The sequence below is a fragment of the Oncorhynchus clarkii genome, chromosome 33 (genome assembly GCF_045791955.1).
Source record: "Oncorhynchus clarkii lewisi isolate Uvic-CL-2024 chromosome 33, UVic_Ocla_1.0, whole genome shotgun sequence".
In the NCBI taxonomy this organism is placed as follows: Eukaryota; Metazoa; Chordata; class Actinopteri; order Salmoniformes; family Salmonidae; genus Oncorhynchus; species Oncorhynchus clarkii.
In genome coordinates this window covers 1738666-1752775 of record NC_092179.1, presented here as the reverse complement: position 1 = coordinate 1752775, position 14110 = coordinate 1738666, and the positions used below count along the sequence as shown (strand labels likewise).

The window sequence follows — 14110 nt, the reverse complement described above, 5'->3', positions numbered from 1 at the left end:
CTCAGTTTTGCTCTAAGACCTCCACAAGGGTCACGGGACTCGTCTGAAGGTAATCTATGTACCGGTTAAAATGACAGATTTTTTAACCAAGGAAGTAATGAATAAATGTTGTGCGATGCTGAACCCACGAGTGCAGAGCACAATGGATTAGCAGTCCATTGCCTTTATCACTCATCCACCTCGTTCAGCACTCCAACCAGTTGCCCAAGAACCGCCTGTCTCTGATTGTTAAAAGCTCTACAAATGGGCTCATCCGGGATTTGAACCCGGGACCTCTCGCACCCGAAGCGAGAATCATACCCCTAGACCAACGAGCCACTTTATCTAAGTTATTTTTTTGCAGTCGCCAGCAATGACGGTGAGGATTTGGATTGACAGGTCGATGGTGCCAGGCCACAGTGAATCACGTGAGAGTTGGTGGTATACTTGTGAGCATAGCTATCTTCAAAGCAGTTGATCAGGTTTCAGTTCAAATACTCTGTAATTAATCTGCTGAGTCTTTCAGATTCAATCTTCATTAGCTGTAACAGCAAGAAACAAATGAAGAAAGAGCTAAATGTAGATTAAAAAAATGAAAAAGTAGACATCAAAATCAATTGGATTTCATTTGATCCGATTGACGCACCGGTACGTGAATAAAATAAAAAATCCCCATTGGAATCTGTCTGTTTTAAACTAGAAATGTCACTTATTTCGCACTGGATGCTTCTCAAACCTCCATAACCGCTGATGTCACACCTCTGCATCTTTGGTGAAATGCGGCAGAGCGAGAGCAATGTTAGTCAAAACATGACATATCCAGAAAATGTGTCTTCTCATACAAATGGCTGTAGCCTCCGAACGGTTTGACCTACAAAATCGTTTGACCATTCCATGGAAAGGGGAGACTCTCACAAACACAATGTCCTTCTCAGTTTTGCTCTAAGACCTCCACAAGGGTCACGGGACTCGTCTGAAGGTAATCTATGTACCGGTTAAAATGACAGATTTTTTAACCAAGGAAGTAATGAATAAATGTTGTGCGATGCTGAACCCACGAGTGCAGAGCACAATGGATTAGCAGTCCATTGCCTTTATCACTCATCCACCTCGTTCAGCACTCCAACCAGTTGCCCAAGAACCGCCTGTCTCTGATTGTTAAAAGCTCTACAAATGGGCTCATCCGGGATTTGAACCCGGGACCTCTCGCACCCGAAGCGAGAATCATACCCCTAGACCAACGAGCCACTTTATCTAAGTTATTTTTTTGCAGTCGCCAGCAATGACGGTGAGGATTTGGATTGACAGGTCGATGGTGCCAGGCCACAGTGAATCACGTGAGAGTTGGTGGTATACTTGTGAGCATAGCTATCTTCAAAGCAGTTGATCAGGTTTCAGTTCAAATACTCTGTAATTAATCTGCTGAGTCTTTCAGATTCAATCTTCATTAGCTGTAACAGCAAGAAACAAATGAAGAAAGAGCTAAATGTAGATTAAAAAAATGAAAAAGTAGACATCAAAATCAATTGGATTTCATTTGATCCGATTGACGCACCGGTACGTGAATAAAATAAAAAATCCCCATTGGAATCTGTCTGTTTTAAACTAGAAATGTCACTTATTTCGCACTGGATGCTTCTCAAACCTCCATAACCGCTGATGTCACACCTCTGCATCTTTGGTGAAATGCGGCAGAGCGAGAGCAATGTTAGTCAAAACATGACATATCCCGAAAATGTGTCTTCTCATACAAATGGCTGTAGCCTCCGAACGGTTTGACCTACAAAATCGTTTGACCATTCCATGGAAAGGGGAGACTCTCACAAACACAATGTCCTTCTCAGTTTTGCTCTAAGACCTCCACAAGGGTCACGGGACTCGTCTGAAGGTAATCTATGTACCCGGTTAAAATGACAGATTTTTTAACCAAGGAAGTAATGAATAAATGTTGTGCGATGCTGAACCCACGAGTGCAGAGCACAATGGATTAGCAGTCCATTGCCTTTATCACTCATCCACCTCGTTCAGCACTCCAACCAGTTGCCCAAGAACCGCCTGTCTCTGATTGTTAAAAGCTCTACAAATGGGCTCATCCGGGATTTGAACCCGGGACCTCTCGCACCCGAAGCGAGAATCATACCCCTAGACCAACGAGCCACTTTATCTAAGTTATTTTTTTGCAGTCGCCAGCAATGACGGTGAGGATTTGGATTGACAGGTCGATGGTGCCAGGCCACAGTGAATCACGTGAGAGTTGGTGGTATACTTGTGAGCATAGCTATCTTCAAAGCAGTTGATCAGGTTTCAGTTCAAATACTCTGTAATTAATCTGCTGAGTCTTTCAGATTCAATCTTCATTAGCTGTAACAGCAAGAAACAAATGAAGAAAGAGCTAAATGTAGATTAAAAAAATGAAAAAGTAGACATCAAAATCAATTGGATTTCATTTGATCCGATTGACGCACCGGTACGTGAATAAAATAAAAAATCCCCATTGGAATCTGTCTGTTTTAAACTAGAAATGTCACTTATTTCGCACTGGATGCTTCTCAAACCTCCATAACCGCTGATGTCACACCTCTGCATCTTTGGTGAAATGCGGCAGAGCGAGAGCAATGTTAGTCAAAACATGACATATCCCGAAAATGTGTCTTCTCATACAAATGGCTGTAGCCTCCGAACGGTTTGACCTACAAAATCGTTTGACCATTCCATGGAAAGGGGAGACTCTCACAAACACAATGTCCTTCTCAGTTTTGCTCTAAGACCTCCACAAGGGTCACGGGACTCGTCTGAAGGTAATCTATGTACCGGTTAAAATGACAGATTTTTTAACCAAGGAAGTAATGAATAAATGTTGTGCGATGCTGAACCCACGAGTGCAGAGCACAATGGATTAGCAGTCCATTGCCTTTATCACTCATCCACCTCGTTCAGCACTCCAACCAGTTGCCCAAGAACCGCCTGTCTCTGATTGTTAAAAGCTCTACAAATGGGCTCATCCGGGATTTGAACCCGGGACCTCTCGCACCCGAAGCGAGAATCATACCCCTAGACCAACGAGCCACTTTATCTAAGTTATTTTTTTGCAGTCGCCAGCAATGACGGTGAGGATTTGGATTGACAGGTCGATGGTGCCAGGCCACAGTGAATCACGTGAGAGTTGGTGGTATACTTGTGAGCATAGCTATCTTCAAAGCAGTTGATCAGGTTTCAGTTCAAATACTCTGTAATTAATCTGCTGAGTCTTTCAGATTCAATCTTCATTAGCTGTAACAGCAAGAAACAAATGAAGAAAGAGCTAAATGTTAAAAAAATGAAAAAGTAGACATCAAAATCAATTGGATTTCATTTGATCCGATTGACGCACCGGTACGTGAATAAAATAAAAAATCCCCATTGGAATCTGTCTGTTTTAAACTAGAAATGTCACTTATTTCGCACTGGATGCTTCTCAAACCTCCATAACCGCTGATGTCACACCTCTGCATCTTTGGTGAAATGCGGCAGAGCGAGAGCAATGTTAGTCAAAACATGACATATCCAGAAAATGTGTCTTCTCATACAAATGGCTGTAGCCTCCGAACGGTTTGACCTACAAAATCGTTTGACCATTCCATGGAAAGGGGAGACTCTCACAAACACAATGTCCTTCTCAGTTTTGCTCTAAGACCTCCACAAGGGTCACGGGACTCGTCTGAAGGTAATCTATGTACCGGTTAAAATGACAGATTTTTTAACCAAGGAAGTAATGAATAAATGTTGTGCGATGCTGAACCCACGAGTGCAGAGCACAATGGATTAGCAGTCCATTGCCTTTATCACTCATCCACCTCGTTCAGCACTCCAACCAGTTGCCCAAGAACCGCCTGTCTCTGATTGTTAAAAGCTCTACAAATGGGCTCATCCGGGATTTGAACCCGGGACCTCTCGCACCCGAAGCGAGAATCATACCCCTAGACCAACGAGCCACTTTATCTAAGTTATTTTTTTGCAGTCGCCAGCAATGACGGTGAGGATTTGGATTGACAGGTCGATGGTGCCAGGCCACAGTGAATCACGTGAGAGTTGGTGGTATACTTGTGAGCATAGCTATCTTCAAAGCAGTTGATCAGGTTTCAGTTCAAATACTCTGTAATTAATCTGCTGAGTCTTTCAGATTCAATCTTCATTAGCTGTAACAGCAAGAAACAAATGAAGAAAGAGCTAAATGTAGATTAAAAAAATGAAAAAGTAGACATCAAAATCAATTGGATTTCATTTGATCCGATTGACGCACCGGTACGTGAATAAAATAAAAAATCCCCATTGGAATCTGTCTGTTTTAAACTAGAAATGTCACTTATTTCGCACTGGATGCTTCTCAAACCTCCATAACCGCTGATGTCACACCTCTGCATCTTTGGTGAAATGCGGCAGAGCGAGAGCAATGTTAGTCAAAACATGACATATCCCGAAAATGTGTCTTCTCATACAAATGGCTGTAGCCTCCGAACGGTTTGACCTACAAAATCGTTTGACCATTCCATGGAAAGGGGAGACTCTCACAAACACAATGTCCTTCTCAGTTTTGCTCTAAGACCTCCACAAGGGTCACGGGACTCGTCTGAAGGTAATCTATGTACCGGTTAAAATGACAGATTTTTTAACCAAGGAAGTAATGAATAAATGTTGTGCGATGCTGAACCCACGAGTGCAGAGCACAATGGATTAGCAGTCCATTGCCTTTATCACTCATCCACCTCGTTCAGCACTCCAACCAGTTGCCCAAGAACCGCCTGTCTCTGATTGTTAAAAGCTCTACAAATGGGCTCATCCGGGATTTGAACCCGGGACCTCTCGCACCCGAAGCGAGAATCATACCCCTAGACCAACGAGCCACTTTATCTAAGTTATTTTTTTGCAGTCGCCAGCAATGACGGTGAGGATTTGGATTGACAGGTCGATGGTGCCAGGCCACAGTGAATCACGTGAGAGTTGGTGGTATACTTGTGAGCATAGCTATCTTCAAAGCAGTTGATCAGGTTTCAGTTCAAATACTCTGTAATTAATCTGCTGAGTCTTTCAGATTCAATCTTCATTAGCTGTAACAGCAAGAAACAAATGAAGAAAGAGCTAAATGTAGATTAAAAAAATGAAAAAGTAGACATCAAAATCAATTGGATTTCATTTGATCCGATTGACGCACCGGTACGTGAATAAAATAAAAAATCCCCATTGGAATCTGTCTGTTTTAAACTAGAAATGTCACTTATTTCGCACTGGATGCTTCTCAAACCTCCATAACCGCTGATGTCACACCTCTGCATCTTTGGTGAAATGCGGCAGAGCGAGAGCAATGTTAGTCAAAACATGACATATCCCGAAAATGTGTCTTCTCATACAAATGGCTGTAGCCTCCGAACGGTTTGACCTACAAAATCGTTTGACCATTCCATGGAAAGGGGAGACTCTCACAAACACAATGTCCTTCTCAGTTTTGCTCTAAGACCTCCACAAGGGTCACGGGACTCGTCTGAAGGTAATCTATGTACCGGTTAAAATGACAGATTTTTTAACCAAGGAAGTAATGAATAAATGTTGTGCGATGCTGAACCCACGAGTGCAGAGCACAATGGATTAGCAGTCCATTGCCTTTATCACTCATCCACCTCGTTCAGCACTCCAACCAGTTGCCCAAGAACCGCCTGTCTCTGATTGTTAAAAGCTCTACAAATGGGCTCATCCGGGATTTGAACCCGGGACCTCTCGCACCCGAAGCGAGAATCATACCCCTAGACCAACGAGCCACTTTATCTAAGTTATTTTTTTGCAGTCGCCAGCAATGACGGTGAGGATTTGGATTGACAGGTCGATGGTGCCAGGCCACAGTGAATCACGTGAGAGTTGGTGGTATACTTGTGAGCATAGCTATCTTCAAAGCAGTTGATCAGGTTTCAGTTCAAATACTCTGTAATTAATCTGCTGAGTCTTTCAGATTCAATCTTCATTAGCTGTAACAGCAAGAAACAAATGAAGAAAGAGCTAAATGTAGATTAAAAAAATGAAAAAGTAGACATCAAAATCAATTGGATTTCATTTGATCCGATTGACGCACCGGTACGTGAATAAAATAAAAAATCCCCATTGGAATCTGTCTGTTTTAAACTAGAAATGTCACTTATTTCGCACTGGATGCTTCTCAAACCTCCATAACCGCTGATGTCACACCTCTGCATCTTTGGTGAAATGCGGCAGAGCGAGAGCAATGTTAGTCAAAACATGACATATCCCGAAAATGTGTCTTCTCATACAAATGGCTGTAGCCTCCGAACGGTTTGACCTACAAAATCGTTTGACCATTCCATGGAAAGGGGAGACTCTCACAAACACAATGTCCTTCTCAGTTTTGCTCTAAGACCTCCACAAGGGTCACGGGACTCGTCTGAAGGTAATCTATGTACCGGTTAAAATGACAGATTTTTTAACCAAGGAAGTAATGAATAAATGTTGTGCGATGCTGAACCCACGAGTGCAGAGCACAATGGATTAGCAGTCCATTGCCTTTATCACTCATCCACCTCGTTCAGCACTCCAACCAGTTGCCCAAGAACCGCCTGTCTCTGATTGTTAAAAGCTCTACAAATGGGCTCATCCGGGATTTGAACCCGGGACCTCTCGCACCCGAAGCGAGAATCATACCCCTAGACCAACGAGCCACTTTATCTAAGTTATTTTTTTGCAGTCGCCAGCAATGACGGTGAGGATTTGGATTGACAGGTCGATGGTGCCAGGCCACAGTGAATCACGTGAGAGTTGGTGGTATACTTGTGAGCATAGCTATCTTCAAAGCAGTTGATCAGGTTTCAGTTCAAATACTCTGTAATTAATCTGCTGAGTCTTTCAGATTCAATCTTCATTAGCTGTAACAGCAAGAAACAAATGAAGAAAGAGCTAAATGTAGATTAAAAAAATGAAAAAGTAGACATCAAAATCAATTGGATTTCATTTGATCCGATTGACGCACCGGTACGTGAATAAAATAAAAAATCCCCATTGGAATCTGTCTGTTTTAAACTAGAAATGTCACTTATTTCGCACTGGATGCTTCTCAAACCTCCATAACCGCTGATGTCACACCTCTGCATCTTTGGTGAAATGCGGCAGAGCGAGAGCAATGTTAGTCAAAACATGACATATCCCGAAAATGTGTCTTCTCATACAAATGGCTGTAGCCTCCGAACGGTTTGACCTACAAAATCGTTTGACCATTCCATGGAAAGGGGAGACTCTCACAAACACAATGTCCTTCTCAGTTTTGCTCTAAGACCTCCACAAGGGTCACGGGACTCGTCTGAAGGTAATCTATGTACCGGTTAAAATGACAGATTTTTTAACCAAGGAAGTAATGAATAAATGTTGTGCGATGCTGAACCCACGAGTGCAGAGCACAATGGATTAGCAGTCCATTGCCTTTATCACTCATCCACCTCGTTCAGCACTCCAACCAGTTGCCCAAGAACCGCCTGTCTCTGATTGTTAAAAGCTCTACAAATGGGCTCATCCGGGATTTGAACCCGGGACCTCTCGCACCCGAAGCGAGAATCATACCCCTAGACCAACGAGCCACTTTATCTAAGTTATTTTTTTGCAGTCGCCAGCAATGACGGTGAGGATTTGGATTGACAGGTCGATGGTGCCAGGCCACAGTGAATCACGTGAGAGTTGGTGGTATACTTGTGAGCATAGCTATCTTCAAAGCAGTTGATCAGGTTTCAGTTCAAATACTCTGTAATTAATCTGCTGAGTCTTTCAGATTCAATCTTCATTAGCTGTAACAGCAAGAAACAAATGAAGAAAGAGCTAAATGTAGATTAAAAAAATGAAAAAGTAGACATCAAAATCAATTGGATTTCATTTGATCCGATTGACGCACCGGTACGTGAATAAAATAAAAAATCCCCATTGGAATCTGTCTGTTTTAAACTAGAAATGTCACTTATTTCGCACTGGATGCTTCTCAAACCTCCATAACCGCTGATGTCACACCTCTGCATCTTTGGTGAAATGCGGCAGAGCGAGAGCAATGTTAGTCAAAACATGACATATCCCGAAAATGTGTCTTCTCATACAAATGGCTGTAGCCTCCGAACGGTTTGACCTACAAAATCGTTTGACCATTCCATGGAAAGGGGAGACTCTCACAAACACAATGTCCTTCTCAGTTTTGCTCTAAGACCTCCACAAGGGTCACGGGACTCGTCTGAAGGTAATCTATGTACCGGTTAAAATGACAGATTTTTTAACCAAGGAAGTAATGAATAAATGTTGTGCGATGCTGAACCCACGAGTGCAGAGCACAATGGATTAGCAGTCCATTGCCTTTATCACTCATCCACCTCGTTCAGCACTCCAACCAGTTGCCCAAGAACCGCCTGTCTCTGATTGTTAAAAGCTCTACAAATGGGCTCATCCGGGATTTGAACCCGGGACCTCTCGCACCCGAAGCGAGAATCATACCCCTAGACCAACGAGCCACTTTATCTAAGTTATTTTTTTGCAGTCGCCAGCAATGACGGTGAGGATTTGGATTGACAGGTCGATGGTGCCAGGCCACAGTGAATCACGTGAGAGTTGGTGGTATACTTGTGAGCATAGCTATCTTCAAAGCAGTTGATCAGGTTTCAGTTCAAATACTCTGTAATTAATCTGCTGAGTCTTTCAGATTCAATCTTCATTAGCTGTAACAGCAAGAAACAAATGAAGAAAGAGCTAAATGTAGATTAAAAAAATGAAAAAGTAGACATCAAAATCAATTGGATTTCATTTGATCCGATTGACGCACCGGTACGTGAATAAAATAAAAAATCCCCATTGGAATCTGTCTGTTTTAAACTAGAAATGTCACTTATTTCGCACTGGATGCTTCTCAAACCTCCATAACCGCTGATGTCACACCTCTGCATCTTTGGTGAAATGCGGCAGAGCGAGAGCAATGTTAGTCAAAACATGACATATCCCGAAAATGTGTCTTCTCATACAAATGGCTGTAGCCTCCGAACGGTTTGACCTACAAAATCGTTTGACCATTCCATGGAAAGGGGAGACTCTCACAAACACAATGTCCTTCTCAGTTTTGCTCTAAGACCTCCACAAGGGTCACGGGACTCGTCTGAAGGTAATCTATGTACCGGTTAAAATGACAGATTTTTTAACCAAGGAAGTAATGAATAAATGTTGTGCGATGCTGAACCCACGAGTGCAGAGCACAATGGATTAGCAGTCCATTGCCTTTATCACTCATCCACCTCGTTCAGCACTCCAACCAGTTGCCCAAGAACCGCCTGTCTCTGATTGTTAAAAGCTCTACAAATGGGCTCATCCGGGATTTGAACCCGGGACCTCTCGCACCCGAAGCGAGAATCATACCCCTAGACCAACGAGCCACTTTATCTAAGTTATTTTTTTGCAGTCGCCAGCAATGACGGTGAGGATTTGGATTGACAGGTCGATGGTGCCAGGCCACAGTGAATCACGTGAGAGTTGGTGGTATACTTGTGAGCATAGCTATCTTCAAAGCAGTTGATCAGGTTTCAGTTCAAATACTCTGTAATTCATCTGCTGAGTCTTTCAGATTCAATCTTCATTAGCTGTAACAGCAAGAAACAAATGAAGAAAGAGCTAAATGTAGATAAAAAAAATGAAAAAGTAGACATCAAAATCAATTGGATTTCATTTGATCCGATTGACGCACCGGTATGTGAATAAAATAAAAAATCCCCATTGGAATCTGTCTGTTTTAAACTAGAAATGTCACTTATTTCGCACTGGATGCTTCTCAAACCTCCATAACCGCTGATGTCACACCTCTGCATCTTTGGTGAAATGCGGCAGAGCGAGAGCAATGTTAGTCAAAACATGACATATCCCGAAAATGTGTCTTCTCATACAAATGGCTGTAGCCTCCGAACGGTTTGACCTACAAAATCGTTTGACCATTCCATGGAAAGGGGAGACTCTCACAAACACAATGTCCTTCTCAGTTTTGCTCTAAGACCTCCACAAGGGTCACGGGACTCGTCTGAAGGTAATCTATGTACCGGTTAAAATGACAGATTTTTTAACCAAGGAAGTAATGAATAAATGTTGTGCGATGCTGAACCCACGAGTGCAGAGCACAATGGATTAGCAGTCCATTGCCTTTATCACTCATCCACCTCGTTCAGCACTCCAACCAGTTGCCCAAGAACCGCCTGTCTCTGATTGTTAAAAGCTCTACAAATGGGCTCATCCGGGATTTGAACCCGGGACCTCTCGCACCCGAAGCGAGAATCATACCCCTAGACCAACGAGCCACTTTATCTAAGTTATTTTTTTGCAGTCGCCAGCAATGACGGTGAGGATTTGGATTGACAGGTCGATGGTGCCAGGCCACAGTGAATCACGTGAGAGTTGGTGGTATACTTGTGAGCATAGCTATCTTCAAAGCAGTTGATCAGGTTTCAGTTCAAATACTCTGTAATTCATCTGCTGAGTCTTTCAGATTCAATCTTCATTAGCTGTAACAGCAAGAAACAAATGAAGAAAGAGCTAAATGTAGATTAAAAAAATGAAAAAGTAGACATCAAAATCAATTGGATTTCATTTGATCCGATTGACGCACCGGTATGTGAATAAAATAAAAAATCCCCATTGGAATCTGTCTGTTTTAAACTAGAAATGTCACTTATTTCGCACTGGATGCTTCTCAAACCTCCATAACCGCTGATGTCACACCTCTGCATCTTTGGTGAAATGCGGCAGAGCGAGAGCAATGTTAGTCAAAACATGACATATCCCGAAAATGTGTCTTCTCATACAAATGGCTGTAGCCTCCGAACGGTTTGACCTACAAAATCGTTTGACCATTCCATGGAAAGGGGAGACTCTCACAAACACAATGTCCTTCTCAGTTTTGCTCTAAGACCTCCACAAGGGTCACGGGACTCGTCTGAAGGTAACCTATGTACCGGTTAAAATGACAGATTTTTTAACCAAGGAAGTAATGAATAAATGTTGTGCGATGCTGAACCCACGAGTGCAGAGCACAATGGATTAGCAGTCCATTGCCTTTATCACTCATCCACCTCGTTCAGCACTCCAACCAGTTGCCCAAGAACCGCCTGTCTCTGATTGTTAAAGGCTCTACAAATGGGCTCATCCGGGATTTGAACCCGGGACCTCTCGCACCCGAAGCGAGAATCATACCCCTAGACCAACGAGCCACTTTATCTAAGTTATTTTTTTGCAGTCGCCAGCAATGACGGTGAGGATTTGGATTGACAGGTCGATGGTGCCAGGCCACAGTGAATCACGTGAGAGTTGGTGGTATACTTGTGAGCATAGCTATCTTCAAAGCAGTTGATCAGGTTTCAGTTCAAATACTCTGTAATTCATCTGCTGAGTCTTTCAGATTCAATCTTCATTAGCTGTAACAGCAAGAAACAAATGAAGAAAGAGCTAAATGTAGATTAAAAAAATGAAAAAGTAGACATCAAAATCAATTGGATTTCATTTGATCCGATTGATGCACCGGTATGTGAATAAAAAAAAAAAAAACATTGGAATCTCTCAGTTTTAAACTAGAAATGTCACATATTTCGCACTGGATGCTTCTCAAACCTCCATAACCGCTGATGTCACACCTCTGCATCTTTGGTGAAATGCGGCAGAGCGAGAGCAATGTTTGTCAAAACATGACATATCCCGAAAATCAGTCTTCTCATACAAATGGCTGTAGCTTCCGAACGGTTTGACCTACAAAATCGTTTGACCATTCCATGGAAAGGGGAGACTCTCACAAACACAATGTGTTCTCAGTTTTGCTCTACGACCTCCACAAGGGTCACGGGACTCGTCTGAAGGTAACCTATGTCCCGGTTAAAATGACAGATTTTTTAACCAAGGAAGAAATGAATAAATGTTGTGCGATGCTGAACCCACGAGTGCAGAGCACAATGGATTAGCAGTCCATTGCCTTAATCACTCTCCATCCACCTCAGTTGGCAGCACTCCAACCAGTTGCCCAAGAACCGCCTGTCTCACATTGTTAAAGGCTCTACAAATGGGCTCATCCGGGATTTGAACCCGGGACCTCTCGCACCCAAAGCGAGAATCATACCCCTAGACCAACGAGCCATTTATTTAAGTTATTGTTTTGCAGTCGCCAGCAATGACGGTGAGAATATGCATTGACAGGTCGATGTTGCCAGGCCACAGTGAATCACGTGAGTGTTGGTGGTATACTTGTGAGCATAGTTATCTTCCAAGCAGTTGACCAGGTTTCAGTTCAAATACTCTGTAATTCATCTGCTGAGTCTTTCAGATTCAATCTTCATTAGCTGTAACAGCAAGAAACAAATGAAGAAAGAGCTAAATGTAGATTTTAACAATTAAAAAGTAGACAACAAAATCAATTGGATTTCATTTGATCCGATTGATGTACCGGTATGTGAATAAAAAAATAAAAAAACATTGGAATCTCTCAGTTTTAAACTAGAAATGTCACATATTTTGCACTGGATGCTTCTCAGTCCTACCATAACTGCTGATGTTACACCTCTGCATTTTTGGTGAAATGTGGCAGAGCGAGAGCAATGTTTGTCAAAACATGACACATCCCGAAAATCTGTCTTCTCATACAAATGTCTGTAGCTTCTGAACGGTTTGACCTACAAAATCGTTTGACCATTCCATGGAAAGGGGAGACTCTCACAAACACAATGGTGTTCTCAGTTTTGCTCTACGACCCCCACAAGTGTCACGGGACTCGTCTGAAGGTAACCTATGTCCCGGTAAAAGGACAGGTTTTTTAACCAAGGAAGAAATTAATAAATATTGTGTGATGCTGAACCCACTAGTGCAGAGCACAATGGATTAGCAGTCCATTGCCTTAATCACTCGTCCACCTGGTCCTGCGCTCCAGTGGTGGCAGTCGCCCCTCCAACCAGTTGCCCAAGATCCGCCTGTCTCACATTGTTAAAGGCTCTTCAAAAGGGCTCGTCCGGGATTTGAACCCGGGACCTCTCGCACCCAAAGCGAGAATCATACCCCTAGACCAACGAGCCATTTATTTAAAAACGTTGTTTTGCAGTCGCCAGCAATGACGGTGAGAATATGCATTGACAGGTCGATGTTGCCAGGCCACAGTGAATCACGTGAGTGTTGGTGGTATACTTGTGAGCATAGCTATCTTCCAAGCAGTTGACCAGGTTTCAGTTCAAATACTCTGTAGTTCATCTGCTGAGTCTTTCAGATTCAATCTTCATTAGCTGTAACAGCAAGAAACAAATGAAGAAAGAGCTAAATGTAGATTTTAACAATTAAAAAGTAGACATCAAAATCAATTGGATTTCATTTGATCCGATTGATGCACCGGTATGTGAATAAAAAAATAAAAAAACATTGGAATCTCTCAGTTTTAAACTAGAAATGTCACATATTTTGCACTGGATGCTTCTCAGTCCTACCATAACTGCTGATGTTACACCTCTGCATTTTTGGTGAAATGTGGCAGAGCGAGAGCAATGTTTGTCAAAACATGACACATCCCGAAAATCTGTCTTCTCATACAAATGTCTGTAGCTTCTGAACGGTTTGACCTACAAAATAGTTTGACCATTCTGTGGAAAGGGGAGACTCTCGCAAACACAATGGTGTTCTCAGTTTTGCTCTACGACCCCCACAAGTGTCACGGGACTCGTCTGAAGGTAACCTATGTCCCGGTAAAAGGACAGATTTTTTAACCTTGGAAGAAATTAATAAATATTGTGTGATGCTGAACCCACTAGTGCAGAGCACAATGGATTAGCAGTCCATTGCCTTAATCACTCGTCCACCTGGTCCTGCGCTCCAGTGGTGGCAGTCGCCCCTCCAACCAGTTGCCCAAGATCCGCCTGTCTCACATTGTTAAAGGCTCTTCAAAAGGGCTCGTCCGGGATTTGAACCCGGGACCTCTCGCACCCAAAGCGAGAATCATACCCCTAGACCAACGAGCCATTTATTTAAAAACGTTGTTTTGCAGTCGCCAGCAATGACGGTGAGAATATGCATTGACAGGTCGATGTTGCCAGGCCACAGTGAATCACGTGAGTGTTGGTGGTATACTTGTGAG

General features: G+C 42.8%; 16 non-coding genes across 16 annotated transcripts; all 16 read right to left on the bottom strand.

The window, feature by feature from the left end:
* Positions 1 to 245: 245 nt before the first annotated feature.
* Positions 246 to 317, bottom strand: trnap-cgg (transfer RNA proline (anticodon CGG)). The gene has a single exon. It is a non-coding gene; the product is annotated as a tRNA-Pro (tRNA).
* An 837-nt stretch (positions 318 to 1154) lies between these two features.
* On the bottom strand, positions 1155 to 1226 carry trnap-cgg (transfer RNA proline (anticodon CGG)). The gene has a single exon. It is a non-coding gene; the product is annotated as a tRNA-Pro (tRNA).
* An 838-nt stretch (positions 1227 to 2064) lies between these two features.
* Positions 2065 to 2136, bottom strand: trnap-cgg (transfer RNA proline (anticodon CGG)). Its single transcript has one exon. It is a non-coding gene; the product is annotated as a tRNA-Pro (tRNA).
* An 837-nt stretch (positions 2137 to 2973) lies between these two features.
* On the bottom strand, positions 2974 to 3045 carry trnap-cgg (transfer RNA proline (anticodon CGG)). Its single transcript has one exon. It is a non-coding gene; the product is annotated as a tRNA-Pro (tRNA).
* Positions 3046 to 3878: 833 nt separating this feature from the next.
* trnap-cgg (transfer RNA proline (anticodon CGG)) lies at positions 3879 to 3950 on the bottom strand. Its single transcript has one exon. It is a non-coding gene; the product is annotated as a tRNA-Pro (tRNA).
* Positions 3951 to 4787: 837 nt separating this feature from the next.
* trnap-cgg (transfer RNA proline (anticodon CGG)) lies at positions 4788 to 4859 on the bottom strand. Its single transcript has one exon. It is a non-coding gene; the product is annotated as a tRNA-Pro (tRNA).
* An 837-nt stretch (positions 4860 to 5696) lies between these two features.
* On the bottom strand, positions 5697 to 5768 carry trnap-cgg (transfer RNA proline (anticodon CGG)). The gene has a single exon. It is a non-coding gene; the product is annotated as a tRNA-Pro (tRNA).
* Positions 5769 to 6605: 837 nt separating this feature from the next.
* Positions 6606 to 6677, bottom strand: trnap-cgg (transfer RNA proline (anticodon CGG)). The gene has a single exon. It is a non-coding gene; the product is annotated as a tRNA-Pro (tRNA).
* An 837-nt stretch (positions 6678 to 7514) lies between these two features.
* trnap-cgg (transfer RNA proline (anticodon CGG)) lies at positions 7515 to 7586 on the bottom strand. Its single transcript has one exon. It is a non-coding gene; the product is annotated as a tRNA-Pro (tRNA).
* An 837-nt stretch (positions 7587 to 8423) lies between these two features.
* Positions 8424 to 8495, bottom strand: trnap-cgg (transfer RNA proline (anticodon CGG)). The gene has a single exon. It is a non-coding gene; the product is annotated as a tRNA-Pro (tRNA).
* Positions 8496 to 9332: 837 nt separating this feature from the next.
* Positions 9333 to 9404, bottom strand: trnap-cgg (transfer RNA proline (anticodon CGG)). The gene has a single exon. It is a non-coding gene; the product is annotated as a tRNA-Pro (tRNA).
* Positions 9405 to 10241: 837 nt separating this feature from the next.
* On the bottom strand, positions 10242 to 10313 carry trnap-cgg (transfer RNA proline (anticodon CGG)). Its single transcript has one exon. It is a non-coding gene; the product is annotated as a tRNA-Pro (tRNA).
* An 837-nt stretch (positions 10314 to 11150) lies between these two features.
* trnap-cgg (transfer RNA proline (anticodon CGG)) lies at positions 11151 to 11222 on the bottom strand. The gene has a single exon. It is a non-coding gene; the product is annotated as a tRNA-Pro (tRNA).
* Positions 11223 to 12063: 841 nt separating this feature from the next.
* trnap-ugg (transfer RNA proline (anticodon UGG)) lies at positions 12064 to 12135 on the bottom strand. The gene has a single exon. It is a non-coding gene; the product is annotated as a tRNA-Pro (tRNA).
* Positions 12136 to 12992: 857 nt separating this feature from the next.
* trnap-ugg (transfer RNA proline (anticodon UGG)) lies at positions 12993 to 13064 on the bottom strand. Its single transcript has one exon. It is a non-coding gene; the product is annotated as a tRNA-Pro (tRNA).
* An 858-nt stretch (positions 13065 to 13922) lies between these two features.
* Positions 13923 to 13994, bottom strand: trnap-ugg (transfer RNA proline (anticodon UGG)). The gene has a single exon. It is a non-coding gene; the product is annotated as a tRNA-Pro (tRNA).
* Positions 13995 to 14110: the final 116 nt, after the last annotated feature.